Genomic DNA, 6571 nt, shown 5'->3' with positions numbered 1-6571 from the left:
GACAACCATCCCACGTGCACACAAGCCCAGGCACCATTGCAATCCTCTGATCTGACCTACATCACACAGGCCATCCAGGGCGTCCCCAAAATTAATTCCTCCTTCATTTCCAATAGCTGTGGTTGAAAGTACATCCCATTTTGGATGGCTGGGGATTCTAGTTTGGGGTGCACGAAGTTGGGGGTGGGTCCCTTTGGGGAAGTGTGAAATTTCATGATGGGGATTGCTGTGTCTCAGGCTCATCCATCTCATTAAAAATTTTGAAATATGTTATTGTTTTATCTCCGTGTGTTCCCATTTGTATGCCACTTGACTTCACATTTTTATATGCTGATACTTACATATGTCTAAAGGGGTATTGTTTTCATATGAGCAAAAGCAAAATTTCTATAGGTTTGGATTCGTTAGACAGGTAGGGGGGTTGCTAATTTCAGGGACAGAAAACACACATGCTTTTTTTTCACTGATGTAAAAAGTTTGCTCACCCCGGTCTAGATTAACGTCTAGCTAGGACCTATGGGATATAAAAAGCGCCCTCTGTTGGCAGGTAGGACTATGAAGCTCTCATCTGCAGCATGGGGTGAGCATTTTCTTCCCCAAAATTGGACATGAAGTACCCTTATCCCCCTAAGTGACCAGGGCAGTTTCGTTCTCACCTGACCCCCTGTGGATGGGGATTTGGAGCAAAACCCGAGAGACGCCTGTCTACGAAACATCTTTATTCACCAGCTTTGGTTTCATCTTTTTGTACAGATGGGGCGAGACTAGTCAAGCCGTGCACATTTCATCAACAAACCATATTGCGGGGCAGTGGAAGGGCATTGCTAGATGGGCACCGCGGGGAAGACAGCATGGTAGGGTTGCACTGGGGCTTGTAGATACAGAGGAATTGGGCTGGGGGGTGGGCTGCAGAACTTCTTGACATCAGGTGCAGCTGAAGAGAAGGTACCAGTGCTGATAGCAGCCTGTCCAGGTAAAATAGCCTTGCTGAACTCCTGAATGTTCTCCAGACTCCACCTGTCCTACTGAATGGTCTAGGGCAGCGTTCCCAGTAGGCTGAGCGCTGGGGCAGCTGCCCAGGAGTGATTCAGGTGCCACCCAGCTGATTAGCAGCGGGCTCCAGCCAGCAGCCTATGTTTCTATGAGTGGTGCATGTGTGCACATGCCTTGCACACGTAAATTTTTTTCTGCACCTGGATGGAAAAAAATGACCATGAACTCTGGCGTAGGGACTCCTTCCCCTGGCAGAACATCGATGCCTCCATGCTGGGTGCTCCTGGCCTTTCCCCTGACTTCAGCAGGGAGCCGACAGAGTGCCATACAAACCCCACCTTGAGATCTGGAAGAGGAGCAGCGAAGAGGGACCCCAAGAGCTGGGCGAAAGGGAACAACAATGAGGCACTCAGCGAACACTCCACACCAATGTCTGAAAAAGCAGGAGGGACGTCAAGAGGAAGGTGCCCCCCTCTGGTCCCCAGACTAAAAGAACCGGGGCCTGAGCAATCCAGAGCACGTCCCCTATCGGGGCAGGGCAGTGGCGGGAGAGTCGCAGAGAAAAAAAGGGGAAGAATGATGTTATGGGACAGTTGAGTGTTTAGTGGGAAATACTGGGTCAATTTCAGCCTCCCCATATGGATCCAGTGCCTGCTTCCCCCCTCACTTCACGCAAGCTGAGGCAAGAAGGTGATAAGGCAGCTAAACCTGTCCTTACAGCCCCAGCCTCCAGCTCCCATGGGCGCGGCCTGTGCTTTCGCTCCAGAAGCTCCATGTTCCACCCCGCGGGTGATCCCGTTCCGGGGTTCCCGGAGTCCGTTCTCCTTCCAGGTCGTTTGTTTGTTTGTTTTTCCAACAGGGAGCAGGTTTGGAGTCAGAGCGGCGAGCGAGGTCAGGCCACGTGTGGGAAGGGGTGTAGAACGTTTGAGATTTTTTTGGCTGAAATTTGCCAGTTGCCAAAACCCGTTTTTTTCCCATCTCACCCTTTTAAAGGAAAAAAGGGCAACGAAAACAAAACGTTTTGAGCGTTTATCTGTTTTTTTTCTTTCTTTCTAGGAACCGAACCTGTTTGACGTCAGTTCTGGGCACTGTCCTGATACAGGCCGAGCGGTTTAAAACGGAGCTGGGGCTCAGGGACCAGATGGTGGACATTTTCCCAGGCCTCAGTGCACCTAGAAAACCTTATTCCACACATGGAGATGGTGAGTCAGACCCAAACAGGGGTAGGGCTGGCTTGGACCCAGACCCTGATGTGGAGCAGAGCAGAGGCTGAGGATGTTGTGGGGTGAATAAAGTGTGACTGGACCCTTCGAGCCCTGGTAGCAACCCAAAGGGCTCTGCACACACCGGCCTCCCTGGCCCCTCAGGGAGGTGTGGCTGAGGGGTTGTTGGTGGGTTAACGAGGCTCAGTCACTGGCAGGCCTTGGTGGCTGGTTTGTTGGTGGCCCCGCCAGCCCCACTGCTGGAAATCCACCGTCGCACAGAGGCGGGGGCATGGTGGGGTGTGGAGAGCTGACTGGCAGAGTGGGATTCTGGCATGCTAGAGGGGATGGCAGGGTCCCCTAGCACAGTGGGACTGGGGCTGGGGGAGAAGAGCTGACAGCCCTTCCCCACCCTACTCACCTGTCTTAGGTGGCATCCAGGGAGCAGCCTGCCTTCAAGCCAGCCAAGCAGGGGAGGCTGGGGGAACCCAGGGCCTGGACAAAGGGGTGGAGGCCTTGTAATCCTGGGGGGTAATTCAGACCCTCGCTGCCCCAGCCAGGCCCCTGGTGGACGGAACCCTTGGCCTGAGCCTGGCCCTTGAGCTCCAGCTTCACAGCAAGGCAGCTCCCAGTGGAGCCAGCCTCCTTCTCCTCCTCCTTGGGCCGGGAGAGGTCCGGCCGGAATGGCAGCTGCTCCAGGGGGAGCCCGGGGATCTCTCTCCCCTGCAGCCTGTTGGGCAGGAGGGTGAAGCCCAGCTGGAGGGCTTCTGATACACCGGGGGGCTGGGCCCCCTCCTCCATGGGCAGCACTGAACAGCTGCCACGGAAGATGGGGCTGGGGAAGTGGGACCAGTGGGGGCAGCTGGGCTGGGGGCACTGGGGAGAGGGGCAGAGCTGGCGGCTGGAGTAGGGGTCAAGGCCAGGGTGCAGGAACGCTGATGGAAAGGCAGCCAGGCGAGGGAGCTTGTCCTGAACCTCCCCACAGCAGCAGGCGGTGAAGAGGCAAGGAGCAGGCAGCGAGCTGACCCCTGGGGACAGGACGAGAGACAGGGAATAAAGTGAGACCAGCCCAGAGACAAGCCCAGCCCACTACATTCCTCCACTGCACGTCCCAAAGCTGTCCCCAGCACAGAGCCCCAGTCCAGCAGTTGTGCTGGAGAGGGAACCCAGGAGTTGCAGCCACTAGGCACTGCTGCCTCCTGGCATACGAGGCCCCAACGCCCGGCCCAGCTCTGTGCTGGGGTGTCAGTCTGGAGCCCGTGTCATTCGGGGTTCCCGTGTGGCAGGGCAATCAGTGCCCCAACACTGGGCTGGGAGTCAGGACGCCTGGAGTCCTTCTGGGCTCTGCCACTGCCTGACCCAGCGACCTTGGGCGAGTTACGGCGCTGGTCTGTGCCTGAGTTTCCCCTCCCACCCTTGTCTGTTCAGGCTTCAAGCTCTTTGGGGCCAGGATGTCCTGTCCCGGTCTGCAGAGCCCAGCACAAAGGGGCGCTGAGTGTGAGGGACAAGGATGGCCTGGCTCAGTGTGGCTGCCTGGTGACACGACCCTGCTGGCAGCAAGGGCGGGGACTCCCTTCCTACCTGCCCCTGAGCGCCCGGTGCGACAGGGCCCAGATCTGGCCACTAGGTGTTGCTATAATACAGATCAAGCTGGACTTCAGCCTTGGTGCCCATTCGTCACAGCCCTGGCCCCTTCCTGGCAGCCAGGCTGGGGCAAAGGAGCTGTGGGTGGGCGCCCCCTGATTCAGAGCAGCCCTGTGACCTGTTCTCTGCCAGGGGCCTGGCTGGGGAGGGGCCGGACAGGGCCCTTCCAGGCTGTTCTGTGTCCCTGCAAAGCCCTGCAGAGGTCACTGAAGCTGTTGGACTTTCGCCCCCAGCCACACCTGGCTCCCTCCTGAGGGTCTGCAGCTGGCTGCTGGGGATTAACCCTTCACAAACCCGGCAGCTCTCTGTGCATGTGACACATGCACGGCAGCTGTGGCTGCCCAATGACAGGCGGGGGGGTTGAGCAGTAAGCAGGAGAGACTCGAGGTCTTTGCCCTTTCTGAGCCCCTCCCTATTGGCAAGATGCCAGTTTGGGGGTCTGCAGAAGGCAGGGGGTGTGCGGAGATTCCAGCTCAGGGTGGTTAGAGGCTGGGTGCTCAGTTACATCAGCTGCTCAGAGATCACCTGGGGCAGACTTGCCCTTGCGGGTACCGGGGCTGGACTCCTGCAGCCAGGCGCTGCTGTTCGGCCAGGGGAGCAGCTGGGCCCTTCCTCAGGGCTGGGAGCTGCCAGCGCCCAGCTGGGGATTCATCACCTCTGGGTGTGTCCTCAGCAGCCCCCCACTGACCTAGGTCACAACCATGAGTCTGCATTTGCACACACCCTTGTGCGCACACGCACATGTGGTTCCACCATGGGGGCTCCTGACAAGCTCTTCTCTGCCCCCCGCCCCACCCCGCCCTGCCCCCAGGACCCCTCTTGGCACTTACGGGGCCCGCTGGCCGTCTCTTTCTTGTGCCCTGTGCTCGCCACGTTCGGCAGATCCCTGAGACCTCTGTGGAAGGCCAGCTGGTCGGCCGCAGCCTGGTGGTTGGAGATTACGTTCTGCAGGAGCTGGAGGGGGAATGAGCTCTGTAATGGGGAGTCCGGCTCCCCCATCAGTAGGATCCTATCAATGAGCCTGGCATCCCTGGGGCAGCCTGGGACTGATGCCCACCCCTGGGGCAGAACTTGTCCCCATCCCACACATCCTGCCCCCAACCCCCATCCCATTCTCATGCACGGGGCAGCTTGTGCCCCACATCCCAACCCCATGCACAGAGCAGCTGTGATCTGCCCTTCTCCATGGGGCAGCCTGCACCTCCATCCCAGCCCCCAGCCCTGCGGTTACCTCGCTGTGCACGCTGGCAGAGACCAGGGATGGCCGGTACATGCCGGCGGCCCCCATCAGCAGCGGTGGGGAAGGGTAGCGCACATCCCACAATGGGTAATTGACGAAGATGAGTTTACTGAAGTTAAACTTGTAGGTGAACCTCTTGCCCTTGGTCTTGTGCAGGATGCGCTTGTTGTAATAATACCTGGCAGGGGGAGGAAAGAACCCGACATGTTGGAGCAGCAGGAGACAGAGATGCCGCTAGACACACCAGCACCAGGAGGCTGAGAGAGAAGCCAGGAATCTTTTACGCTGGGAAAGAAACCATTAAAATTTTCTTCGCTGGGCAATGATGCAGGATCCCTCCTGCTCACTGGGAGTGACAGCAGAACCTTCCAGCTGACTTTGGCACAGTTTGTCTGCCTGAACCGCCTTGTGGGCTGCGGCTGCTTGGCAGAGGGCAGCAGAGAGAAGGCCAGGCAAGGCAAGGGGTAACCCGTGGGTCATTGCCCCATGGAGTGGCACCCGGGTCAGTGACACAGAGAAAGAAGGCGTCTCCTCTGCAGCCTTAGCTGGGGGCCAGCTGGCTTGGAGCTCCAGCTGCCGAGGCTCCTGCTCTGAGCTCCGGAGGTCTCAGGTTTGGGTCGGTCTTTGGGGGTTACAAAGGTGAGAAAAGAAGAGGACTATCCTAGAAAGATAAAAGGCTCTGGCTCTCTCTGTCCTCCTTTCTTCCTGTGCCAAGGTCCGGGGATGGAGCTGGGGTCCCTCCGAGTCCATCCCAGGTACAGACTGAACTCAAGTTTCCCCTCCTGCTTGAAAAACTCTGCCCTGATTTCACATCTCACCTCTGACCTATGGGGCAGGCCGGGGGCTGAGCTCCCCTGAAAGCAGGGGAGTTCAGAGCCAGACCTGGGTTGGGTCCAGGGCTAACTGGAGTGGGTTCAGCCGATCCCTTCTGGTAGGAAGGGGCAGGACTGGGCACTGAGGTCTGTGAAGGAGGCTCTGTTGTGAGGCTGCTAGGCACAGACAGACCCTGTGGTTCGCACTAGCTCAGGGACCGGACTCCCTAGTTCCCTGGGGTGGCTCAAAGCAAAGCAGCAGTGGCCTGGCTCTAATTGCTCGGATCTATAAGCCCTCTCTGCCCCAGGTGGCGATGGCTTCCCCATCCCGCACCTCAGCGCCCGGCTCAGCTTGTCGTAGTTCATCTGCGGTTTGCATTTCCTCCTGCCCCACAGACGGGCCACCTCGTCAGGGTCCTTGATCACAAACTCCCCATACTCGCCCTGCTGCCAGGCAATGACATGGCGGAACTCCTCCTTCTGCAGCAGCTCCAGGATGAAATGCCAGAGCTGGATCTGACGGGAGCCGGGGCTGGATTCAGCTTTGTAGGCCCAGTCTGGGAAAGCCAGCCCTGCAGAGCAAGTGAGAGCATGTAGCTAAGGGACCACTGGCTGTCCTCAGCCACCCCACAACTCCCAAGGAACTTCCTGTCTTTGATTCTTATACACTATTGTTGCGT

Source organism: Carettochelys insculpta, chromosome 30 (genome assembly GCF_033958435.1).
Source record: "Carettochelys insculpta isolate YL-2023 chromosome 30, ASM3395843v1, whole genome shotgun sequence".
NCBI classification, from domain to species: Eukaryota; Metazoa; Chordata; order Testudines; family Carettochelyidae; genus Carettochelys; species Carettochelys insculpta.
The sequence above is the reverse complement of the archived record's forward strand: the minus strand, read 5'-3'. Positions refer to the sequence as shown.